The sequence below is a fragment of the Canis lupus genome, chromosome 28, assembly GCF_048164855.1.
Source record: "Canis lupus baileyi chromosome 28, mCanLup2.hap1, whole genome shotgun sequence".
Lineage (NCBI taxonomy): Eukaryota > Metazoa > Chordata > Mammalia > Carnivora > Canidae > Canis > Canis lupus.
This window is the reverse complement of record NC_132865.1, coordinates 13816937-13844752: the sequence shown is the minus strand read 5'-3', so window position 1 is coordinate 13844752 and position 27816 is coordinate 13816937. Positions and strand designations below refer to the sequence as shown.

The 27816-nt window shown below is 39.0% G+C and overlaps 1 protein-coding gene and 1 long non-coding RNA gene across 6 annotated transcripts in view; both read right to left on the bottom strand.

Moving 5' to 3' along the window:
• Positions 1–27816, bottom strand: part of ZNF704 (zinc finger protein 704) — a 257823-nt gene that overhangs the window by 130487 nt on the left and 99520 nt on the right. The window lies entirely within an intron of this gene.
• Positions 7008–10854, bottom strand: LOC140620211 (uncharacterized). Its single transcript, XR_012019970.1, has 2 exons — positions 9093–10854; positions 7008–7935 (listed from the first exon to the last, which is right to left on the bottom strand). It is a non-coding gene; the product is annotated as an uncharacterized lncRNA (long non-coding RNA).

Below are 27816 nucleotides of genomic sequence, written 5' to 3'. Positions count from 1 at the left end.
CCATCTCCATTCTGGCTCATCTCTGAGGGCTCCTGGCAGCCCAGTCAGCCGTGAGCTTCAGACCACTGTGGTCAGCACAGTTAGCTAGGGGCGGTGGGTCTGCAAACTGGGATCCAAATCTTCACTCTGCCACCTACTACCCACGTGACTTTAAATGGGTGGATCAATCTCTCTGCTCCTCAAGTATAACACGAAGATATTGATGCCTAACTGCCTAGGGTCATGTGAGAATTAAATGAGAAAATGAATTAGTGTGACTTGGCTTATTAGCACCGTGGATGGTTCAGTAAGTGCTGGCTTTCACAATTATCCAAACTTCCCTTTCCACTCAACTACTGACATTATGTAGACACATGAGTGTGGCTGTGTTTATATTTATAAACAATGAAAATAAAAAACTTCCTTTTCTAATGATCTTAAAACTAAAGGAGAATGGGACGCCTGAGTGGCTCAGCGGTTGAGCGTCTGCCTTTGGCTCAGAGCGTGATCCCAGAGTTCCAGAATTGAGTGACACATCAGGCTCCCTTCATGGAGCCTGCTTCTCCCTCTGTCTGTGTCTCGTCTCTGCCTTTCTCTCTCTCTCTCTGTCTCTCATGAATAAATAAATAAAATCTTAAAAAAAAAAAAAAGACTGAGAGTGAAATGTGGCTCTAAATGAAGAAAAACATGTTAGGAATTTTCATGATTCAACCAAGTGAGTGGCTTCCAGGCTGCAAGATAAGAAGCTCTTTCTAGACTTGAAATGTGGCTAGTCTGAATTGAGCTGTGTTGTAGGTATAAAATAAACACCAGATTTTGAAGAATTATTTTGAAAAAGAATCTACAATATCTCATCAATAATAAAAAATAGTGATTACATGCTGAAATGCCATTTTGGACACGCTGGGTGAAATAAAATACATTATTAAAGTTAGTTTCAACTGCTTCCTTTCACTTTTTAAAATGTGGCTACTAGAAAACATAAAACTACACGTGTCTTGCAATTTATCTTTTTGGACCGTGCTAAAACACCGAAGTAGCACTGAGAGAAGTACTCCACTGAATTGCATCCTAGGGCCATGAAAGAGTTAATTCATCTCCCCAAGGCACTGCTTGAAAGTAACTCAATCACAAGGGAAAAATGAAGCCAAATATGTCACAAACTGCTAATCACATCATTAAATATTGTCTCCTCCGTTGTAGAATGTAATCACTTATGAGAGCAAAGAGCTCAGGGACTTTCAAATCATGGAAAATTTCAAATATCCATTCAAGAAATCTTCTTGTCATCCCTGCTACATTTGTCATGATCTAATCTGGCTGCAATTTAGTGCATGACAGTTTTATCACAATCCACAAATGCACTCAACTGGCACAAATATACTTATTTATGCACAGAGCCAAGGAAAGGGTGGTCTTTGTTTAAACTAATGTGCTTAACTAATGGAATGCCCCCTTTACTGTTGGAAAGGCCAGAGGAAATGCAAAAACAGACACAAACTTAGGAATATTAAATATTCAATTAGATAATTACATGGTTTATTTAAACTAGAGGATAAACAGATGTATTTTCATTTTTGATTGTTCCTCAAAGCTCACTGGCTCCTAAACTTTTAACTTATTCCCTTGTAGTAGTAAATTGCTATAAAAGGAAATCACAACAATACAAAACAGACAAAACTTGGATTGATGGATTCTACTTTAAAAAAAAAATCTATGGTCAGTTATTTAGAAAAAAATATTTACAATTCAGACAATCAACTTCTTTAACGTATAAGTTTAGAATGAAAAAAAATTTTTTTTAACGAGAAGACCCATATCTTTCTACAACATTGTGTAGCATTCCATTTCTGTTTTTTCCTAAAATTTTCTATAGTTTAAGTATAGGTATCATCAGCTCAATATACTTGATATAAAAATTTTGAAATTCCCAAGCTCATAATTATGAAACTAAGTAATTTTACTTCTTTTTCAGTCCCCTTGGAATTTTGCTTTAGAGTCATATTATATTTTTGATGGCAGCCCCTACTTCTGTCATGTTATTATCCACTGTTAAGTTTAAAAGATAGTCAAAAGAAAAAGAGAAATTTCAATTCAAGGAATTCCCCAAACACAGAGGGAAATTCCTTAGCTTTGGTTGCTCGGGCTGTGGCAATTATGCAGCTAAATTCTAGCACTAGAAAAATGCTCTCAAGGGTAATTTTACCATAAGCAGGAATGATTTCTCCCAGGAGAAATAAAACCTTATGTTGATAATGTTCAGCGTCCTAATAGACTGGCCACCTACCTCAACCAAAGTTTTAAAAATATGGGAGATCCCTTACCATTTTAATAAATAGAATACTCTAGAAAATTTGCAACATTGCCATAAAACATATATATCACAACAGGAGGTATCCCTATGCATGAGTGTGTTCATTAAAAAAACAAAAAAGCTTTGCAACTCTTCTTTCTGTAATTTTGGAAGTGTTTTCACATCGCAGAACACCAGTAAATGTACAGAAGCAAGGCCACATTCCACGTATCAGATTACAGCTGAAAAATCAGAGCATTTTGAAATGATGTGGAACATGAGCTCAGAGCCAGCGAGTCTAAAGACAATACAGAAACAAGTGGCCCTTTGGAAAGATAAGAAAAACATCAGCATTGTCTCAAGTACTCTTAGCTGATTAAATATATTTCTGTCAAGGGAGGGTAGATTTAATTTCCCAGTATAACACACACTTTCTCAGGACAGCAAAAATGATGGAATCACTTTGGAGAACTGTTTGACGGGTTCTTACAAAGTGAAACAAGCATCTCTTCTGTTCTTCTGAGTATTTCTTCAAGAGAAATGTAACCTCACACCAACGTAACCCCAGGCCTGTCATGAAGATTAAATGAGATCATGTAAGTCACAGCACAGAGCTGTGTGCATGGTAGGAGCTTCTATTATTTAATAATAATATTTTTGATCTCCTTTCATGTTTTTGGAGATGTTAGGAAGAGTATAGGGTTTCAATAGTGTAGACTTGTGTTTATGTCCTTGCTCAACTAGTCACCTATTACCTTCATTCATTCAACATTTTTGAGTGCCCACCAAGCACTCTTTCTAGATGTTAGGGATATTGTATTGAATGTGATGGTCCAAGTCTTTACTCTTATGGCCTTCACATTCTAGGGCCTCGGGAGAGATGTTTAAGTTTTCCGAGTTTTAGTTTCCACCTCTGTAATTCAATTCAGTGCATTCAGCATGCTGGGTGTTGTACTAGGTTATGGAGCACAAAAATCAACTAGATAGAACTACATAGACAGGACCATGCTCTCCAGTACTTTACAGGTCTAATGTGGGGCAGCAGATGGTGGAGGTAAAATCAGTGGAGAGTAGGGAGGTGCTGAGGGGGGTAAGGACTCAGTGCTGGGGAGTATGTGGAACCTGGCCCTTGGTGATACTGATATTGGTTGCGGGAATAGGCCACAGAAGGCTTCCTGGAGGAATTTGCAGAGTAAACCAGCTACCATGTACACACACGTTCATCATATTATTAGGAAGATGAAATGAAAACATAGTTGTGAAGGCACTAATCATTCCCTAAGTCCTTTATCATATAAAGCAGTACTATTTCCATTTTAAGGGCAATAGTGTTAAAATAGAAAATCCGTTGGGTGGTCCTGAATCCAGTTTATTGTCTCTTTGACAATATGTTGTTGTCCTAATGCACGTGGTTAATCTGGGCTTTCCACATCTGTTTCCTAGATCCCAGCACTTCTAGCTTTCTGCCTGAAGGAATCAAGTAATTGAATAAATTGCTTTTAATCATACGGGGCCAATTCTGACTTCCAGTTAAGTTTCTGGGTTTGTTAAATTTGCAGTCTGTGGTGTGGTTCGGTGGTAGGCTGTACTGGCCTCTAAGCATGAAATAGGTTTTCGAAACAACTAAGATTTTTGCTCTTCTGGAACCCATTGAGCACTTAATAATTTTTTTTCAATTTAATTGAAAGGTTCTGTTTATGGGACTTGAATACAGTTTATTTTTTTAAAGATTTTATTTATTTATTCCTGAGAGATACAGGGGCGGGGGGCAGAAACACAGGCAGAGGGAGAAGCAGGCTCCCCAATGGGACCCTGATGCAGGGCTCATCCCAGGACCCCAGAACCACGACCTGAGTTGAAGGCAGATGTTCAACTATTCAGCCACCCAGGTGCCCCTTAAATACAGTTTACACCATAAATAAGCAGAACTATAAAGGTGTACAGAAAACACTAACTCTGCTGCAAAACTTCTGATCTTCACTTGCTGCTTTGTTGCATGTGCTACATAAGCCTCTGAATAAAAATCTGAGTAGGAAGTGGGACTGGGGAAGGGGGCTCAGAAAATGATTCTTTCCAAAAACTGTGGCATCAAAATGAACTTGGATAAAGAATGTCATTAGATGGGGATCCCTGGGTGGCTCAGCAGTTTGGCGCCTGCCTTCGGCCCAGGGTGTGATCCTAGAGTCCCGGGATCAAGTCCCACGTTGGGCTCCCTGCGTGGAGACTGCTTCTCCCTCTGCCTGTGTCTCTGCCTCTCTCTCTCTCTCTGTGTGTGTCTCTCATGAATGAGTAAATAAAAATCTTAAAAAAAAAAAAAGATATTAAGAATGTCATTAGAGAAATACAGACTATATTCAGCTATCTTCATTCCATGGCGTGAACTTAGGCTGACTGAAGGCCTTTACGATTGCATCAGTAATTACGATGAGTCACTCTGGCCCCATGAATTTTAGCCTATTTACATAGATTTTGAAAAAAAAGTGTTTAAAGTACTACATTTTCCTCTGGGAGTCTGCAAAAGCTGTTACACAGAGCAATGCTCCTACTATGGCAAGGGTGTACGTGAACGTTATACTCCATCTTCAGAAACAGATTTACCCAGACACAAAATCACTGGTATGTCTAACAAAAGGCAGCCCCATGCAAAGTGTAATGGAGCCCTCTCCCCACCCTGGGTACACTCAAGAGTCCTCCCCTGTGAACAGGGAAAGTGTGTATGATGAAATAAGAACCAGAGGTGTCTTTATGTCTTTGGAAAGGACAAGCTTACCAACAATAGATTGTGCCTACATATCTGGGTTAAGGCCATCATTGAGCCTCCCAGCCCTGGCATCAATGCCTTATATTTGTAGACAATCAGATTTCTGAGCTTAGACGCCTATCTCTACCCTGGGAAGATCTCACGGGATCCTCTCATTGCCTTTGGGCTCAAATCACAGTATAAAATCCACATCTTAGATTTGGCAATGACCATGGGAAACAGCAAGAGAAAAAGCAACTTGTTTTTGGGTGGGAAGAAGAGAGGGGTAGGAAAAAGTTCTGGAAAGAGAAAGACTGATTGAGGCCAGAGCAACTTGGCCTAGAATCAGGAAAGACATTAAATCTTAGAAGAAAGTTTAGGAAGGAAAGGAAAAGAAAAAAAAAAAAAAAGGGAGGGAAGGAGAGAGGCAACTAGTTTAAAGATGTCTTCCCCACTTCTAGGGCTTCAAGAACCATATTGGGCCTATTTTTTGGAGAGAAACGGAGTGTGCAGGAATTTCATCCAAACCCTGGTTCATTTAACAAATATTTATTCAGCACTTAGCAGTTCCAATCATTGTTTTTGGTGCTGGAGATTCAGCAGTCAACAAACAGAAAGAAAAATCCTTGCTTTCATGGAACTCCGATTCTGTGGGAAGGTCTAAAGCAGCCAGATATCTAGGGCCATTGCCCAACAAGTGAGGTGTGCATTCAGCCCCTTTGCCCAGGGACAGAAAAATGTCCCTAGCTACTTCTATGGAGTATACCTTACAATCTTCAAATGACAAATGGCCTTTACCTGCCGATGACATTATAATCCCTTTGAGGTCAAAGACTGTATCGTATTTTTTTATTTCAGCATATAATGCCCAGAAAGAAACCTAGTTTCTAGCCTGTAGTTACCATTTAATAAATGGGTACAGTTGACTTTTGAACAACGTGGCAATTAGGGGACTGATGCCCCTTACACGGTTGAAAATCTGGTGTCTAGCTTTGCCGCCCTCACAACTTACCTACTAATAGTCTACTGTTGACAGGAAGCCTCACTGAGAACATAAACAGTCGATTGACACATATTTTATATGTTATACATTGTGTATACTGTATTTTTTCCAATAAAGTAAGCTAGAGAAAAGAAAATATTATTAAGGAACTCATGAGGAAATGAAAATACATTTACAGCACTATACTGTATTTATGAAATATGAAATGAATGAAAAAAATCCGCATAGAAGTGGACCCATGCCGTTCAGTGCAGTGTTGTTTAAGGGCCAACTGTGGCCAACATTCAGTAACTACTGCTGGGGAACACTGTCCTTGTGAAGCATAGCAACGAATGGGCACCTGTGACCCCACCCCTGTGGCATCTGTGGCTGATCGGGGAAATGGGCACCTGTGACCCTACCCCTGTGGCGTCAGTGACTGGGCAGGGGATGGGCCCTCCCTTCCCCACTCCACGCTTTCTTCCCTCTTTACCAAAGGTGGTCAACCAGCCTGGATCATCCCAGGTATTCAGACTTTCCCTTCCCAGCCCCATGTCAGCTCCTTCAACTTCTAACACAAGCAAGCACCTTAACTTTTGCTTAAACTTAGTCTGGTGCCTTAGAAGCGTCTGCTCCACTGTCCTGTAACTGAATCAAGAATTCCTCCTGGGTGGACCAACAAAGTTCAGACCATGAGTTCTGGGCACTGCTTTCCACTCAGCCAGGGGATGGCCTCTGTTCCTTCTCAGTACATATCCCTCAGGCAGCCGCAACACGAGTCAGGGTTGGCCTCAAGGCCACTCAGATCAATCTAATCTACTCCTAGAAGGGGCAGTGAGTACCAACTGGTGTGGGGTTCAGGGCCTGTATTATTTCTCATTCACTGACTCAGAGGAATGGGATCTTCTCATAGTCTCAGGAGAAGCGCTGCTTAACAGAATTATAGTGCAAGCCCCATGCATCAATTTGAATTTTCTAGTGGCCACATGAAAAAAAAAAAGAGAGAGTAGAAATTAATTTTAACAACGTATTTTATTTAGTACGACATATACAAATATTATCGTTTAAAAATATCATCAATATGAAAAATTATTAAGGAGCTATTTTACATCCTTTTCCCCATACAAGGTCTTTAAAACCCACTGTATATTTTAAACTTAGAACACACCTCACTTCTGACTGGCCACATCTCAAAGGCTGAGCAGCCACAGGGAGGCTATGCTGGACAGCACAGATCTAAGGAGTTTAGTGAAATCTATGAGGACATCTTGGGGTGGTTGTTCCAAGACACATCTTTTTGCATAGAGATCAGTTAAGGAAAAATTAAAAATGTCTATAAGATAGTAGATCTAATAAGTTCTGTGTGGTAAAATGTTTATTCTTGCAGTGTAGACTACTAACTTTGCTTTTTTATACATATATTTTATTTAAATTCAATTTGCCAATATATAGTATAACACCCAGTACTCATCTCACCTACTAACTTTGTTTTAACAGAAGAATGTTAATGAGAAAAGTTTTGCTTCTTTTTCGCAATCTTAATATCTGGACACACCGAGAAGTGGCAAAGCTGAGGAAGTCTTTCAACTTGCAGCTAGCTGTGGTGTCTGGGTGGCTCAGTTGCTTAAGTGCCTGCCTTTGGCTGGGATCATGATGCCAGGGTCCTGGGATCGAGTCCTGCACGGGGCTCCCTGCTCCGTGGGGAGCCTGTTTCTCCCTCTACTCCTCCCTCCTGCTTGTGCACTTTCTCGTTCTCTCAAATAAACAAATAAAAATCTTTAAACTTCCAGTGGGTAATCACATTAATGATCACAGTGTGACATGAAGTGGGCAGTAAGGTGCTTTTCACCACTGGGGCGCTCTGCTGTGACCCATGAATGACACCTTGGTCACCCCGCTGCTTCTTTCCTGGTCTTCGTTAACAGGGGCAAGACAAGAGTCCTATAAAGAGGCACAGAAACAGACTGCATTTTGGTTTCCAAATGACGGGTCTTTTGGACATGAACAATCCACCAAATAATGTTTAATTCTCCGTTGAAACTATTTACTGGCTGCTGATTATGGGGCAAACACTGTTTCAGGGGCTTCAAATTGTCTACCATACAGTTGTACTATTTTCCAAATGTCCATAGGTGATACTATAATGAATAAAATACAAATTCATAGCAAAACCTTATCTCTGCCTTGCATTTTCCCAATCAGTGGAATCTGTCTTCTGTGAGTGGTAGGGCACTCTGTCAGTCAGGATCCCCCTGAGAGGAGATCCTCCTCCTGCTTCTTTGTTTATTGAGTTAATGGTCTCTGGTGAAGAAACACTGGGTTTTAGAACCAACCGAGTGCTCAGTTTAATTGCTCCATGTTAATACATTCGACATAGATGATTTCATTACATAACATGCACTGGCTACTTTCCAGTATTTCCTTAGGCATAACAAGCTTTTACCATAAAATCCAAATCAATGTTAATCTGCAAAGCTGTCATTTTATGGCCACTGCCAAGAAAAAAGAAAAAAAAAAAAAGAAAGTGAGATAAAGTAAACCCTTATCAAGAAACTGGACTCAAATAATCATCAAACCGGCTCTCTCCAACCCCTCAGAGCAATCTGATTTGTAAGCTGCAGTTTCCAAGTATATTTTATTTAATTGCTGAGGGCAAGAGAAGAGTAGGCATTTTTGAGCTAAGCTCCTTTAGGGTGGCGGCCTGCTTTGCTTTTGGGAAAATGAAAAAACAATGTTTAAGTTAGTGCTTTCAAGCAGGTCTACTAATCCTACTAGCTCTATTTCCTTTCAATTGCAGCAAGAGTAAACAGGTAGGAAGGAGCAAAAAACCGCCCTGGTGAACAAGCAAAAAGTGGTCAACTTTCAAAGCTGGCTGGTAGACAGTAGCCAGCAACATCCTCCTGGTTTCCAAGCAAACAGGGGCAAAGCAAAGTTTTTTTTTTTTTTCTACCTCTTATAAACAATCTGTGTTTAAACAAGACATACACAATGCCTGCTTCCCAGTCTCTAAAAGCTGACCATTGTTATGTGTTTAATTGCACTTTTAAATCCGAAAGAGTAAAACCAGCCAGCAGGTAGTGATTGTTTGATCTACATACCTTGGCTGGAGATGTGAGTGCAAAGCAAACCTGTCCAGGCTCATGTTTCTATAGTTTTCCCGTCAGAAGGAGAGCCTGCGGTTTGAGGGTTAGCAGAGCCAAACTCGCCCCTTCCCGTGGAGGACGGCGAGAAGTACTCAGCACACACCAGTTGCATTCATGAGGAAACAATCTTCCTGCCCACCCAGCACTATATTTAGAGCCATCTCTTGGCATGCAAACTTATATTTCTGGGCTTTCTGCCACTCAGACCAAAAAAAAAAAAAAAGGGACAAGAAAAACTGGTTTGGTTCCAGTCCTGAACCCAAACAACAAACATTAAATGTGGCCTTTCTCATTGATGCATTTCTGTGTCAAATATCACTCCTTCTTCAAAAGCAGTAAGCACTGGCTGTGGCTCTGAGGAATGCTTTTTTCTCCTAATTCTAACGAGTAAAATGTGTCCTCCTCTCTGAGGGGATATATTCTGTAAAGCAGAAAGCAGTGAAGCAAACTTCTATGAAGAGGACAGCATGTTTTGAAATTTTTGAAGTAATATCATCCACGCTGGAGCTGTCGACTTTCCCCAACATGTGGCAGCCCTTGAGAACAGTTAAATCCCAAAGCAAACTGCAGAAGCGATGGAGGAAGAATACGTGGTGTGGAGTTGCCAAAACTCTCTGACCCACTGAAAAACACTTCCTAGCATTTTTGCTATTTTGTCCCAAGAACACCTGGCATTGGGAATATCAGGTGGAGAAGAAGTGGCATGGGCAGAGACCTTGACACAGACACCCAGAGCAAGTGGCTGCAGGTCTTACTCACATGAGTTCCAAACCACGGAATGTCATGCCATATTAGAACTGAGCAAAACAAAACTCTCTCCTGTCTGCTCCCAAGCCTAAACAGCTCTTCCCTACTCTTTGCTTCCAGGGTATTTTTTCTTACAATCATATTTTCTGAATTAATTTCAACATTTCTTTTGGCTCAATATCCTATCACGGCACTGACTGCTTGGACATGTAGTGGCCAAGACAGCAAGACCTCTCATCAATGCGTCACCAAGCCGGACAGCCATTTAGTGGTTTGGATGAATATTTCTTCCACGCTCGCACATGTAGCCACGTCTAACTAGTATAACAAATACATAAAACAAAACAATAAAAAATATCTGCGGCCAAGCAGCTATTTTCCCATGCTGTCATTAATACAACAAAAATTAAAACAAGTATTAAATTTAAAAAAGCTCCACAAGATTTCTTAAAAATACCAAAATGATATGGGCCATAAAGTAATTTCACTGGATGTGAGATACAAACACTTCCGAAAGTTGTAGAGTTGTTTGGGATTTCATGAATGGATAAGTGCAAAGGAAACTGACTTGATACTAAACAACAACAAAAAAATTTTTAGTGTTTGGGTCTTTGGGACTATTCCTTGTTCTCCTCCTTCCAGGCCTATGGTGGAACTGCGGGCTCTGCTCCCTTGAAGGTTGGTAAAATGTGAGAGGAAGTGACACGCATCACCTTCCTGATGCTTGGGGCCCAGGCCTCTGCTCTCTTCCTCATCACATGTCCCTGAATCCTAGATGAAGCACAAGTCAGAAACAAACCTTTGCTGTTGCAATGTTTAAATCCAGTGAGATTTGGGAATTGCTTGTTACTAAAGCAAACTGAGCCTAATGTGACTCATAAGAAAATTAGTCAACAATTAATAATGATTATCAGAAAATCATTGTGTGAAAGTCCCTCACAAGTCTTGGTAACCACAAGGCACTCAGATTGATCCTTACTTAGTGATCTGATCCCATCACAGCTTAAGATTCATATCTTGTCAACTCCTGTGACATCTTCTGGTAGCTCTATTGAAACCAAAAGTAAAAAAAAAAAAAAAAAAACTTAAGAAAAAGAAAAAGAAAGACAGAATGGATCCAGCTAAGGAAAGCAGATACGACTGCTGAGAAACAAAGTGACTTCCAGAATCTCTATATGTGTGGTTCTTAATATGGAGTGGTCATCTGAGCTCAGCCCCAAAGATTCAGATTTACTTGGTTCCAGGTGGATCCAGGGATCTGAACTGCTTCCCAGTCCTCCCTAAGCACCCCCTCCCTGCCCTCCACCACCCTCATGATTTTAGTGTGCACCGAGCCTTGAGAACCATGACTTCGCATTACTGGATGCTTCTATTTTCCAAAACTCAATCCTGGGACATTAAATATTATGGAAAAAAGTGAAATCTACAAATAATAGCACCTGCAAGTAGCATGTTCATGTTACATGAAATGAGTGTCCTCAGGTACAGAGGTTGCTGATTTTCCTCTGGTCCAGCAGAACATGTTCCCAGTTATATTTGTTGGTCATCTCACACTCTTAGTATCCTATCCCTGGAGTAACCGGAAGCCATAGCTCTACTACCCACACTTTAGTACTTGTCAGCCCAATAGTCAGAGAGTCAGCTGTCCTATAGGACTCTGAACATGAAGTCAGTGTGAATTCAGGCTCAGGGTAGTAAGTCAACTGGACCTACAGAACATTATAGACATATGGAGTCTGTTAGCAGAGAAAATGTAGTTGAAGAGCTATGGTATCATTGGGGTCCCTCAAAGAACATGTTTTGCTGCATCAGAAACCCAAGGTTTTTGGATGCCAGCAGGGAAATATTCAAGAACACTCTATAAGCTCATTTCCCCTAAGAGCTCCATAGTCTCTTTGCACCCAGATATAATGAACACAAGGGTTTCCACCATGATGACCATATGTTGTTTACCATTCCTTCACTACTTACAATGCATCAGGAATAGTATTAGGTATTTTAATGATACAGTTTCCTCTTATCCTCATATCAACCCCATGAGGAGGTATAATCATTTCCATGTTATAGGCTAGGCAATTGAGTCTACAAGTACAAGTGACCTGCCCACTGTCACATGGCTTTGAACATGACCGAAGAATAAGGGGGTTCCATACTGCCCTATAATTTGGAGTAAAACTGAGAGAGGGGTGGTTTATAGCAGTTTCTCTATTGCTCTTCTAGCTGTCATATTACCTATTTCTTGGGAACTTGGTTTAATCGAAATAACATGTCTTATTAATGGGAGACCATAAAGCAGAATTCTGACAAATACATATTGAATAACCATTCCTACTCAAATTCAAATGTATTTATTTTATTTAAATTTTGCTAAAGTTTGGCATCATTATACATAAACCACTTCTGTGCCTAAGATTACACAGTATCCACAAAATTGTCCAGTGAAGATTTTAGAACCTTCTGAGTGCCAGTTTCTGCAGATATAGTGGGAAGCAGGATAGACACACTCACCATCCCCTCAGAGCTTATAGTTCAGCCTGGCACACAGGCAATTAAATAGCAAGAGTAGTGTGCTAAGGGTGATGATGAGACAAGTATTAAGAAGTCTTTCAAGGTGTCCAAGGAGACAAACAGTGGTCAGCTCTTCTTCTATATACTTGAAATGCGTTGGATTTTCCTTCTTAGACGTGTAGCCAATTTAACAGATACCTTCTCTGTCTAGACTCTGTCCTTCTCTGGTGCTGTCTTCTAGCTGTTCCTTTAGAGCAACTGCTATCAATATCATGTTGCTTCAAACAGACCTTCATTGTCATTTTGAAGTACTGCTGGCTTCATGCATAAAGGCCTTCCTTCAGTTCACTGTGGAGCAATTGCTCAGCTAGTCACCAAATTATCATCTATCACAGGAACAGGCAAGCAGAGCAGAGCTGCTTTAAAAACTGGCTTTCGACCTGTTGAATTACTAAGTATAATTTGGACCTTTATTCTACCTTCATTTAAGAGATGAAATGTGGCAAGTGCTCTCTCCACCAAAAGGCTTTCGTGAAGTGCCACACTTACTAAGCTTTTTGGACAGAACTACAGGTCGGAGACAGTCATTTTGCTAATACCTCACTCCTTCTGTGCAGAAGTCAACACTGGCTGTGTAGTTCTGTTCTGCAACCCGATTTCAGGTATTAAAGAAGAAAGCAAAATATAATATAATTATATATAATTATATATAATTATATATATAATTTTTATATATAAAAACAAATATAATTATTTGTTTTAGGGTTTGTAAGATGACCAATTGTTCATGATGATTAAATAGCTGATCTAAGCTCTTACAATATGAAAAGTACTGTCTTATGCATCTCATTGAAAGCTTATTTAAAAAGGTAGGCCCTGGCATGATACAACAATTTTAAAGTTACACACTTTTTTCCCACATTCCAGTATGTTTGAAATCAGAGTACACCTTATAACCAATCAAATCATATCATGGTTTAATTGGCAGCCATTTTTCTTTATGAATTACACATAAAATAATGATGCATCCTAAAACCCATGGTGCCTCAGATGCTATTCAATATGGCCTTATTATCCCCATTTCACACATGAAGAAAACTGAGGCTTGGAGAATTTCAGTAACTTGCCCAAGGTCACATGGCAATTTACTTCTACTTAGCAGAGAAAAGGATGTAATCCCAGGTTTTTTTTTTGCTTCAAAGTCCATGTTCTGAACTGGTACACTATATGGCTTCCTACCATATGGAAATGGTAGGTTTTAAAAAAAACATTCATCATTCAGCACTTAGCATCTATTATGAGTTAGCTACCAAGCTGGGAATTCTGGTGGTAAAATATGAATAAAAGAGTTTTTCATACAACTAATTAGAGACTATGGGTATCTGAGCAGTTAACTAGAATGTTCTTAGCTTTTTATATACTTTTTTTGGACTCTAGAGTAACACCAGATCTAAGGCTGGGCTTTCTTTACAGGACTTTTCTTTATTTTTTTTTTTTTCTAAAAGCTGCTTTTTCACTAGCTAAATATCTCACTCCTACACATCAGCCTTACACTGGGTGAATACTATTTAAATCAATATTTTGGTGTGATAGACAGGCCCTAAGATACTATTCACACTCTTGTGTAATGCCCTTCCCACGAGTGGGTGGCAACAGTGACTTGCTTGTAACCAATAAAATATGGCAAAGTTGATGGGATGTCACTTTCATGATTAGGCTACGTAAGATTATGACTTCCATCTTGCTAGCAGACTCCCCATCTCACTTCCTTTGATGAAGCAAGTCATCATTTTGGGAAGGTCCACATGGCAAGAAATTGAGGGCTGCTTTGGGCCAACAGCCAGCTAGGAATTGAGGCCCTCAGTCTAACAACCCAAAAGGAGGTGACTCCTGCCGACAACTTCAAAAGTGAGCTGGAGAGAGGATCCCTACCCAATTAAGCTTCGGGATGAGACCTCATCCCTGGCTGACACCTTACATAGAGCCTCGGGAGAGAGAACCTGGGTAGTCAACCCAGGTTGACTAGCTATGCTGTGCCCAGATTTCTGACCCATAGAAACTATGAGATAATAAATCTGTGTTGTCTTATACTGCCGATTTGTAGTAATTTGTTATGTGGTGATACATAACTACTACATTTGGTTAAAAGGTAAGTTTCTTTGTGTTGTGGATCTTTATGCTACTTTCAAAGAGTTGATATCACAATTTCTAATTGTGATTTTAATCTCTTGGTTAGGTCATAAAAATAATAGGTATCTATTTAGCACCCGCTGGGGCTAGGTAAATTCTAGTATAGTATCATTGAAACTGTGGGCACATTTACTAAGCAATAATAGTTCACTAGTGTAGTTACAACATATACAAGAAGTATTAAATATTCATTTCATTTAACAATTTTTGAAAAAAGGTAGTGGACTTTACCATCTTATTGCCCAGTTTCTACCTCTTCCCTTCTATTGGTAAATGTAAACTTCCATTCTAGAAAATGCTACCTCTCCTAATCTCAGTTGTATTATTCTAGTCTCTATTCTAGTTGTTCTTTATATTATACGACTCACTTCCCTGCTCACAGCAGCTTATCCAAGGTTGGGCACCTCGTCTCAGTTGGGCCAACGAGTACTTTTCTCCAGAATTTTGTTTTAATGTGGGGCAGGAGAGACTAATGAAGAGTCCCTGAGTTATATATTTGTCAGAATCAAACATGGATGCTCCATAGCCATGCTCCCTGCTGCATGCAGGAAGACATTCTGTAGGAGGAGAGAATGGCATGGACACTCCGGAAGCAGCAGAGACAGACAGGGAGAGCCTGGTTCCTTCCAGTCCTTGCTGCTGTAGTTCCCAAAGTCCAATCACACCCCTGTTCTTTCTTTGGGTCACAGAGGCCTAGCCAGAAACTTACTTTGAGATCCCAGCAAATTTAAGTTGAGATTCACTCATCCCTATCGAAAGAGACTTAGCTGATACATGGATCAAGATTTTTCACTATTCTGAATTGCCCTTTCCCGATTTATGTTATTGATGTCTTGAAATATCCAGGTCCCTTGTATTTGCTTATAAATGATTGTTCTATTACTAAATCACAACACATCCAGCTGATTGCTGTGCCATAGAATGTAAAAGTGAGAGAGAGAGACATTAGGAGGTATCCAATCTGATTCTCATTTATAAGTGAGAAAACTACACCATAGGGAGGTGAATCTACTTTCCAATATAAAAATTAGTCCATGCCAGAATTTCCTGAAACGTGACGTTCTACACCCATTTCAGTGAGTGCTATTTATCCTCTGGCATTACTCCAAGGAATTTATAGAGGCTTAATTTAAAGAGTTTGAGCTTTGTTATAGAGATCTCTCACAAATCTGTCATCTTTCAAAGACTTGAAATTAGCTTGGTTAATTAATAAAAAACTTACAAAAATTAAAAACAGTTTATTTAATTTCACCCATAGAAGTGTTCATTTCTGATTCTAACCACATGGAGAAACACATGGTCACCAGTGTTCAAATTATTTTAATAAAAGGAACTCTGTTTACTAATCTAACTCCGGCTCAGTTTAACTATTTCACTTCTAGACTGTGTAATATTTGCTACATATATAATTAGCAATAATACTGATATTGCTTCATTTTCTAATAACGTATAATTTTTAATAATAAAATACTGCATACTAAAGAAAATATGGAAATATAGAAAAGCAGAAAGAAAACACTCATGTCTTAGGTCTGAAATTGGTCTAAGCAATGACCTTGAATCACGTAATTCTTAGGCTAGTTTGTATAAACCTTAATACTGAACAGCTAACATTCAATGTCCCAAAGAAATAGACCTTAATATGTTAATCAATACCCTAGGTGTTCTCTTATAACCATGTTTACAAAGAAATTCTCCCACTTCTTGCTATTCAGCCTTTTTTGCTGCTTTCAAAATTACTCCCTCAAGCCAGGGGCATCAAACCATCTTCCCCGGGGGTTCCTTTGCTTACAGCACAAATTTTAAAAATATTTGGGTCTTACTAATTACTGGGAGCTTCAGAGGATACTAAACTGGCTTCTCTGAGGTTTTCTCGGACAGTTTAGCTCACTTGAAATCTCTATAGCAACCCAAATGCACTGATATCTTTGGAACAAATAAACCATGCCAAAGCAAGCAGAGATTATGGCCCAAGGGCATGTGTGTTGCAACACAAACTTTGAGTGTAGATTATGTAGCAGCTGCAGGATAGAGTGAGGAGAAAATATTGTCTTTGAGACAGTTTTCAGAAATATTCAACAAGACTGAAAACAAGCTGAGGGTATGTGTGATTACTCAGATGTTAGAAACGAGGCTCTAATCCCAAAAACAAGCCCATTTCACAAAGCCAAGTGGAGATTTCTCCTTTCAGACCCCTTAAAAAAATAAAGCTTTATTTTGTATGTCCTTTTAAGTACATCTCCTATAAGTAATTACCCTCAGGAAGAAATAAAAAGGCTAATCAGGAAAAATTAGCCTGCTTCCATCACGAGCTGGACCCCGAATCACTGTAATTCACACCTTTCCTAGCTCCCTACATGAATGTCCTATTCATCACAAAAAATGTTTGTATTCACTAACAATAAGCCAAGTTCCTTTTTATTTTTCATTTCTAGGGGGAGATCATGAGTTTGCTTTGAAATAATTACTTGCTGATTTTCGATGGATCTCTTAAACCAATATATGACATCTTAACAGTACATGTGAAAGAGGCCTGGTTTCCTTTATAATTTTAATTGGAGTATGTAAGGCTGGCATCAGAAAATAAGGGCACTCAGCATCACACACTAACACTACCCAACTCGCTTCCAGCCAGTGGTGTGCTGGTATCAGCTCATGCTGGCTCATGAAGGGCGACTGCTAATATCTCTTCCTGAGCATTTAGAGCATCACTGTGGTTGAAATTGGCTAAATAGGAGTATTTATACCAGAGAAATCCAGAAATGATACAAATCAGAGCTTCTTTTTTTTTCCCCCCCCGGAGAGCTAAGTGTTAAACATTCACCAGGGAAACACTGTTTTCATCCATTCATCCAACCATCTAACAAATGTTTATTGAAATCTAATGTGTGCTAGCTAGACCCTGTAAATATTGAGGGTACAAAGACAAGCCTATAGTCTGTGCCATTAAGCAGCTCACAGTTTAGTGTAATAAAATGTATGAACCAGTTAAAGTCCTAATATATGACCATCCTTCCCAGTTGAATCAGATGGTCCATGATGGTGCGAGCATTTTGAGAGATCCTAAAAAATTCTATTAGACAATGAATGACATGGAACCTTAAGAAAACTGCACTCCCCCCCTTTTTTTAGAGAATAAAGACTTATTGTTGAAATACTTGATTTGGTGATTCTGCAGGGACCCACTTACTCAGCTATATTTAATTAAACTTTTTATTTTGAGATAGTTACATATTCACATGAAGTTATAAGAAATGATAGAGACCACTTCCCTTTACCACTTCATAGTCTTGGCGAAACTACAGCACAATATCACAACGAGGATATTGCCATGAGTATAGTCAAGATAGAGAACATTTCCATCACCTCAAGGATCCCTCATGTTATCCCTTTACAGCCACACTCACTCACCTCCTACGCTGACACTCTCCTTGACCTTCAGTAACCATTCATCTGTTTACTACTTCTATAGTTTTGTCCTCTCAAAAATGTTAAATAAATGGAATCATACAGTACATGATACTAGAGGATTGGCCTTTTTTTCACTCAGCATAATTCACTGGTAATTCCTATTGACTGCTTAGAGTTCCATTATATGGATGGGTGCACCACCATTTGTTTAATCATTCGTTCACTGACGTCATTTGGCTTGCTTCCAGCTTAGGGTCTATTATGAATAAAACTGCTATAAATCATTCATGTACAGGTTTTTGTGTGAACATAAGTCTTCATTTCTGTGCAATAAATGCCCTGGAGTGCAATTTGTTATGTAATATGGTAGTTACGCAGATTTTCAAGAAAATTTTTCCACAGTGGCTGCAGCATTTTACATTTCCACTGGCAATATATGAGTGATCCAGTTTCTCTGTATCCTTGCCAGTGTTCAGTGTTGTCACAATTTTTAAATTTTTAGCTGTTTTGATAGATGCATAGTAATATCTCATTATAGTTTTAATTTGCATTTCCCTGATGGCTAATGATGTTGAACATCTTTCCATGTGCTGATTTGCTACCTGTATATCCTCCTCAATGAAATGTCTGTTCAAGTCCTTTGTGCATGTTCTACTTGGATCATTTGTTTTTTTCTGTTGAGTTTCGAGAAATTTTATATATTCTAGGTCTTTTGTTGGATATGTGGTTTGCAAATATTTTCTCCCACTCTGTAGCTTACCTCTATATCCTCTTCACAGGGTCTTTTGCAAAATAAAAGTTTTTAATTTTGATAAAGTCCAATTTATCCAATTGAATAAGTCCAATTACAGTTTATGAACCATAATTTTGGTGTCAATCCTGAGATTTCTTTGCTTAGCCCCACATTCCAAAGATTTTTTCCTATTTTTTTCTAAGAGTTTTATAATTGTACATTTTACATTTAAATTCACGAGACATTTTGAGTTAATTTTTGTATAAGGTATGAGACTTAGCTCAAGGTTCTTTTTTTTTTCTTTGCCTTTGGATGTCCAATTCTTATTTTTCTTGGAGTTTTAGCATGATGAATATTGAATTTTGTCAAATTCTTTTTCTGCATTGATATGATCATATAATTTTTCTTCTTTAGCCTGTCAGTGTTGTGGATGACATGGACTGATTTTCAAATATTGAATCATCCTTATATCCCTAAAATAAACCCCACTTAGCCATAATATACAACTTGTTGTATATACTGCTAAATTTTATTTGATAATATTTTGTTAAGGATTTTTGACTTTATATTCATGAGAGATATTGCTCTATAGTTTCTTTCTTTTACTGTATTTGGTTTTGGTATCAGGGTAATATTAACTGCAAGAGGAGAAGAAAAGTCTATTGTATTTATACATATTTTTGCTTACCATGTTCATTCTTCTTTCCTGATGTTTCAAGGTTTTTCTTCTACCCAAGAATATACCTTGATTCCCAATTCATTACTGAAGCATATTTTTGCCAAGTATGGATGCTGAGTTGATAGTCCTTTTAGTACATGAAAAATCTGCTGTTTTTATCGCCCCTATAGGTGTCATTTTTCTCTGGGTGCTTCCAAGATTTTTGTCTCAGGCAAAAAAATAAAATAAAAACCTTCAGAAGTTTAATTCTTGGTATGATGATTAATTGTATCCGTAAACTTGCCTAGGGCATGTTACCCAGATATTTGGTTAAATATGATTCTAGATATTTCTGTGAAGTTTTATTTGGATGAGATTAAAATCAGTAGTTTTTGAGGAAACTAGGTTAGCCTCTATAATGTGGATGCGCCTCATCCAATAAGTTGAAGGCCTTAAGAGAAAAGAAAATGGACTTCACCTGAGGAAGAGGAAACTCTGCCAGTAGCCTCCTTTCAGACTTGGAACTACAACAACACTTCTCCAGGTCTACAGCCTACTGGATGGACTCCCTTGCCAGTTTTGGACTTGCCAGCCTCCATGAACATGAGAGCTAATTCCTTAAGATAAATCTTTCTCTTTCAGAGAGACAGAACCAACAGGATGTGTGTGTGTGTGTGTGTGTGTGTGTATTCTATGCACATATATACATGTGTATGTGTTTATTTTATATATACACATATAGGAACATGTATTTATGTATGTGCATATGTGTATTACATATACAATACACATATACGTTTGTGTGTGCATATATGTATACATAACACACATATGTATATGTTAGATATGTGTTAGATGTATGTTTTATATATATACGCACACAAACACACACATATAACACATATATCCTATTAGTTCTGTCTTTCTGAGGGAGAGAGAGAGATTTATTTTAAAAAGTTGGCCTACAATTTTGTAGAAACTGGCAAGTCCAAAATCTGCAAGGTAACAAAATCAATAGATGTGTGTGTGTGCGTGTGCGCGTGCGCACATCTGAAGAACCCTGACTAATACATTTGGCATGAATTTCTTTACATTCATTCTGTTTAGGTTCAATGAGTTTCCTGAATTTATAGGTCTAAGCCTCTTGCCAAATTTGTGACATTTTCAGCCATTATTTCTTCAAGTACTTTATTTAGCCTCTCTCTCTCCTCTCCTTCCAGGGATCTCGTGACATGAATGCTAGATCTTTTGTTATATTCCCAAGGGTGCCTATTTCCTCCCTGTGTTCAGACTCAGTAATATCTGTTGTTCTCTCTTCCAGTTCACTAATTCTTTCCTCTGTCCCCTCCATTCTGCAATTTTGTTCATACACTGAACTGTTTATTTAGGTTATTGTATTTTCAGTTCTGAAATTTCCATTCAGTTCTTTTTTTATATCTTCTATTTTCTGGTGGAGATTTTCTATTTTTTCTTTTGTTTCAGGCATGTTCATAATTTTTCACTGAAGCATTTTTATCACAACTGATTTAAAGTAATTGTCAGATGATCCTAACATCTCTGTCAGCTTGGTGTTGGCCTCTAATGACTGCCTTTTTAATTCCAGTTTGAGATCTTCCTAGTTTTTTTGTATAAGAAGTGATTTCCAACTGGAACCTGGACATTGTGTAGTATGTGATGAAACCTTGGATGCCATTTAAACCTGTTCTAACCGGTTTTCTTAGATATGCTTCTGGCAAAGGAAATGGGGAGGTCCTGTCTTGTTCTTGCAAAGTGGGGGTAGAAGTCCAGTTTCCCCACTTGGGTCTGTTGGCATCTGAGGTTACAGGGATCCTGTTGGGTGGGGGTGGGAGTTCCGATTCACTGCATGCTCTCCACTGAAGGGGTCATTACTGCCCAGTGGGGATGAGAGTCTAGGCTTCCTACTTTGTCTTCTCTGAAGCCACCCCAGCAGGAGTGTTGGGACCTTCCTGATAGCTTGACAAGGGTGGAAGTCTAGGTTCCTCCCTGTACCTTTGCTGGTATGGGTGGGGTTGGATCCATAGTTGTTTCTGAGATGTTTGGCTGAAAGAGAGGGGTTACTGTCTAAAAGTTTTCTGTCTTGCTAGGCTGCCCCTTGCCTATCTTTGGTTAGGAGGGAACAGGCGTTTTTGTTGTTGGAGCTTTTTCTGTCTGTGTAGTTGGCATTTCTGGTTTGCCTGCTTCTTTTCTTTTTTTGAAGATTTTATTTATTTATTTGAGAGAGAGACAGAGCTAGCGACAAAGATAGTAAGAGAGCACAAGCGAGGAGGAGAGGGAGAAGCAGGCTCTCTACTGAGCAGGGAGCCTGACTCCGGGCTTGACCCCAGGACACCGGGATCATGACCTGAGCTGAAGGTGGATGCTTAACTGACTGACTCACCCAGGTGCTCCATGGTTTGCCAACTTCTTCAACAAGTTCTGGATATATTAAACAATAAGAAAACCCAAGGAATTCACCACCCTGTTGTTCCTCTGGTCCTGAGGTCTCTAACTAGTCTGCCTACTTCTCTCCACTGTTCATCTTTATGTTTGTTTAATATAAAATGTCCAGAGTTTTTAGTTCTTATGGGAAAGAATAGATAAAAGTATGTTTACTCAATCTTCTGGAAAGTTGCAGTCTCCCACTCAGCTATTTTTTAAGAAAGACTTTTATTTTTTTATGTATTTGAGGGAGAGAGAGAGAGAGAGAGAAAGAGACGGGGTGGGGAAGAAGAACAAGCAGACTGCGCGGAGTACAGAGCCCAACACGGGGTTGGATCCCACAACCTTAAGGTCATGACCTGAGCTGAAATCAAGAGTCAGAAGTTAACCTACTGAGTCACCCAGGTGCCCCCCAGCTATTTTTTTTTAAAACTACTTTGTTACCTTAGGGATAAAAACAAAACCCCCAAACAAAACACCATTAGATTCTCAACAAATTAGTTGATATTCTTGCCATGATTATGAAGCATCAAATATCTCGCTTATAAAACCACAATTGTGGGGATCCCTGGGTGGCTCAGCGGTTTGGCGCCTGGCTTAGGCCTAGGGTGTGATCCTGGGGTCCTGGGATCGAGTCCTGCATCGGGCTCCCTGCATGGAGCCTGCTTCTCCCTCTGCCTGTGTCTCTGCCTCTCTCTCTCTCTCATGAATAAATAAAATCTTTAAAAACAAAAACAAAAAAACCCACAATTGTGCTTTGATAACCTGCAAAGAATTTACTGATAATGTTTGTAGAGAAGATAATGGGTTTGTGATCTTTGTTTCATTTTCTAATTACATAACATGGAATAATTTTTAAGTTAGAATATCAACTTTTCTACTTACATTTGAATAAAAGCATGGATGCTATTGATTGATTGTCCTATAGGTCTGCCTTTTTGGTATTTTTAATAGTGGCACCTGAGAAGACATACAAAATGCTTGAAGGTAAAATAAATTACAAAGTTGTTTTCAACAAATTATTTTTCAGTGTTTATTGAGTAGATTGGTACAAACTGTACTCAGCTGTGTGGGTAGACCTGCGTGGTCTGTACATAGATGGGGCAAATCTATCGCAGGTAAATATTTTAGAATAGTAACCATTATTTAAATACAGATTTCCCCTGCTATCAGAAAGCAGAGTGTTCCTATTAAATCTTTTTTGAGCTGAAATGGTGTAAAACAAAGAAACAATTACCATTAATTTATATAGGAACTTAAAAAAATTTTTTTATTTATCTATTTGACAGAGCACAAGTAGGGGGAGCAGCAGGCAGAGGGAGAGGGAGAAGCAGGTTCCCCCCTGAGCAGAGTCTGATGAGGGGCTCAATCCCAGGACCCTGGGATTATGATCCAAACCGAAGGCAGACGCTTAATCACTTAACCCACTGAGCCAACCAGGTGCCTCCCAAACTCCCCAAATAACCTCTTCTAGGCTTTTCTGATACCTTAGCACCCATCTTGCTAACGAAGTACAAAATAAATCGAGATAAAGCACAGAAGCTCAAAGTTATGGCAGGGAAAGAGCTTGGCGGGGCCACCCTTGCTGGTTGGGGTTTGTACTGCTTCTATTAACAGTTTGCTGCAAAAACAAACATGGAATGCTGTTTTCACTTTTGTCTTTTTTTGTAAAAGCAAAAATCCACTTTGAATTTCTTTTGGTTAGAAAAACCAGGCACTAACGTAGGTCTTTTGTAAAAGCAAAGTGGTGTACTTTCAGAAAGCCAGGGGTACCCATATCTCAAATACATCATTCTCTGAGAATATTTTCCCTCAATCTGCTTTCTTGATTTACTCAGTGTGGTAAAAATGAGAGGGTGGGCAAAACAGAAAAAATATACAGCAAGAACAACAATAAAATATAGTTGTTTGAATACCTATCTTTCTGGAAAATTCCAGAAAATTGTCTTTAATACCCAGATAAATTGCTGCCTTGCACAGGAGACTTCACTGAATTATTTTCCTTCCTTGATTGGGAAAAAAGATATACTATAAAGGATTAAAAACTTTGGGACGCCTGGGTGGCTGGCTTAGGGGCTGAGCGTCTGTCTTTGGCTCAGGGTGTGATGCTGGAGTCCCGGGATCGAGCCCCATATCGGGCTCCCTGCATGGAGCCTGCTTCTCCCTCTGCCTGTGTTTCTGCCTCTCTCTGTGTCTCTCATGAATAAATAAAATCCTTAAGAAAAAAAAAGGATAAAAACTTCAGTAAGATGAATAAGTACTTATCATAATGATAAAGAGTAGCTCATAAAGTTGGCATTTGTATTATGCACGTAAGTTTTCAACATTTCTAAACTTCACATTTCAAAGTAATTTTTTCACGCAATCTCCATAATCATTATTTTAATAGCTGCACAATATTCCTTTGGGTACTATATCATAATTCACTAAATAGTCCATTATTGTTAAACATTTAATGCACTTGCAATGTTTCATTTGAATAAATAATAATATGAGTGACAAGTTTTTGTGTATAGTTTTCACTGTACCCACTATTTTAGTTTGCTTAAGCTAGAGCTTGTGAAATAGAATTATCGAATCAATGGTATAATGATTTTTATGCCTCATAATAAGAGTTGATAAATTATTTCCCAACAGAATTGTATGGCTTTATAATGCCAACAACGACATATGAAAGTAGGAGCTTATCTCCACCCTCTTCTGCAAGTCACTGTTATTTAACAAAAAAGTGATTTTTAGAGCTGAAATATTGTTTAATTTACAATGATTTAGTTAGCTGTGGTTTACTAGTTTCATTTCTTTTATGAAGTATCTGTGGGTGACCTTTGCCATTTATTTTCTTGGTTTGGGGGATTTAAAAAAAATCAATTTGAATGAATTCTTTATAATAATAAAAAATGTCAACCTGGGGATCCCTGGGTGGCTCAGCGGTTTAGCGCCTGCCTTTGGCCCAGGGCGTGATCCTGGAGACCCGGGATCGAGTCCCACGTTGGGCTCCCTACATGGAGCCTGCTTCTCCCTCTGCCTGTGTCTCTGCCTCTCTCTCTATGTCTATCATGAATAAATAAATAAAATATTTTTAAAAATGTCAACCTGCACATTGTTTTCCAAATCAGTTTTTTTAACTTTTTTTTTTTTGATGTGACAAGGTTTTTTATTTTTTTGTTTTTTTTTTAAGGAGATAGAAGTCTATTGGATACATTAAAGGAGTGGCAGGCAGGACAGCAGAGGAGAGGCTGTCTGCCAAGGTTTTAACTTTTATGTAGTTAAAATTTCTGATTCTTCTTTGTGACTTGTTCTGTTTATGCATGGAGTGTTATTCACTTCATTCTTTCTATTTCTTTTGATGTTTATTTATTTACAAGTTTGACTTTCTATCCAACATAATTTAGCTCAGTGTCTGTTTTGAAAGGAAGGGCAAAGTTGATTTTTTAAAAAATTGCTAAGAATTTGTCTCATTATGATTTCATGCATAATCTTGCTCTTCCTCACTGATTTACCATGTGAGAAATGCTCAGTGATGCCAGGTCCTTCGGCTGTCTGGTCAGTCCACTGATTCCTGGTTAACTTTGTGCCATTACTGTAGCAACACAGACCATAATACACAGTTAAAAAACTGCTTGTTTAATGAATACAGAATCTGGCAGGGCTAGCAGCTCTTGTTACTAATTTTTTAGAATTTTCCTTAATACTCTCTCGTTTGTTATACCCCGCCTCCCCTTCCACTGCCAACATTTTAATTGGAACAATTTCACATCTACAGAGAAGCTAAAGGAAAGACAGTGAACTCCTATAGAGCCTTCACCTTGATTCACCAATTACTATAATTTTGTCACATTTTATTTTTCTGCATTTGTATACATGCAACACATACACACGTACTTTCTTTACTGAACTACTTGAGAGTAACCCAGAGACATCATGACACCTCATCTCTAAATATTTCAGTATATATCTTTTCAGAACAAGAGCATTCTCCTTTATAAAAATAGCATTATTGCATTTGAACTATTGTCCAATACACAATCAATATTTAAATTTTCTCAATGCTTCCAAAATTTATAGCTTAAAAAAAGAGAGATCTGATCAAGAATCACCCATTACATTTAGTTGTTGTCCTGTCTCTTTAGTGTGTTTTATTTTTTTTTAAAGATTTTATTTATTTATTCATGACAGACAGAAAGAGAGAGAGGCAGAAACACAGGCAGAGGGAGAAGCGGGCCCCATGCAGGGAGCCCGATGTGGGACTCAATCCCGGGTCCCCAAGATCACACCCTGGGCTGAAGGTGGTGCTAAACCGCTGGGCCACTGGGGCTGCCCTCTTTAATGTGTTTTAATCTAGGCCCTTTGACCTGTCTTTCTTCTGTCTTGATCCCTCCCTCCCTCCCTCCCTCCCTCCCTCCCTCCCTTCCTTCCTTCCTTCCTTCCCTCTGTATCCTCCTCCTCCTTCTCTCTCTCTCCATCTCTCTCTCCCTTTTTTGTCTTTCATGACATGACATTTAAAAGAAAAAAAAAGTCCAGGCCAGCTGCTTTATAGCATGCTTTTTTTCTTGAAGATTATTTATTTATTTATTCATTTGAGAGAGAGTGTGTGCTCAAGCGGGGGTGGGGGGTGCAGAGGGAGCCCGACAAGGGGTTCCATCCCAGAACTCTGGGATCATGACCTGAGCCAAAGGCAGACACTTAACCAACTGAGCCGCCCAGGCACCCCTATAGCATTCTTTTTTTTTTTTTTTTTAATTTATTTTTTATTGGTGTTCAATTTACTAACATACAGAATAACCCCCAGTGCCCGTCACCCATTCACTCCCACCCCCCGCCCTCCTCCCCTTCTACCACCCCTAGTTCGTTTCCCAGAGTTAGCAGTCTTTACGTTCTGTCTCCCTTTCTGATATTTCCCACACATTTCTTCTCCCTTCCCTTATATTCCCTTTCACTATTATTTATATTCCCCAAATGAATGAGAACATATAATGTTTGTCCTTCTCCGACTGACTTACTTCACTCAGCATAATACCCTCCAGTTCCATCCACGTTGAAGCAAATGGTGGGTATTTGTCATTTCTAATAGCTGAGTAATATTCCATTGTATACATAGACCACATCTTCTTTATCCATTCATCTTTCGTTGGACACCGAGGCTCCTTCCACAGTTTGGCTATCGTGGCCATTGCTGCTAGAAACATCGGGGTGCAGGTGTCCCGGCGTTTCATTGCATTTGTATCTTTGGGGTAAATCCCCAACAGTGCAATTGCTGGGTCGTAGGGCAGGTCTATTTTTAACTGTTTGAGGAACCTCCACACAGTTTTCCAGAGTGGCTGCACCAGTTCACATTCCCACCAACAGTGTAAGAGGGTTCCCTTTTCTCCGCATCCTCTCCAACATTTGTTGTTTCCTGCCTTGTTAATTTTCCCCATTCTCACTGGTGTGAGGTGGTATCTCATTGTAGTTTTGATTTGTATTTCCCTGATGGCAAGTGATGCAGAACATTTTCTCATATGCATGTTGGCCATGTCTGTGTCTTCCTCTGTGAGATTTCTGTTCATGTCTTTTGCCCATTTCATGATTGGATTGTTTGTTTCTTTGGTGTTGAGTTTAATAAGTTCTTTATAGATCTTGGAAACTAGCCCTTTATCTGATATGTCATTTGCAAATATCTTCTCCCATTCTGTAGGTTGTCTTTGAGTTTTGTTGACTGTATCCTTTGCTGTGCAAAAGCTTCTTATCTTGATGAAGTCCCAATAGTTCATTTTTGCTTTTGTTTCTTTTGCCTTCGTGGATGTATCTTGCAAGAAGTTACTGTGGCCGAGTTCAAAAAGGGTGTTGCCTGTGTTCTCCTCTAGGATTTTGATGGAATCTTGTCTCACATTTAGATCTTTCATCCATTTTGAGTTTATCTTTGTGTATGGTGCAAGAGAGTGGTCTAGTTTCATTCTTCTGCATGTGGATGTCCAATTTTCCCAGCACCATTTATTGAAGAGACTGTCTTTCTT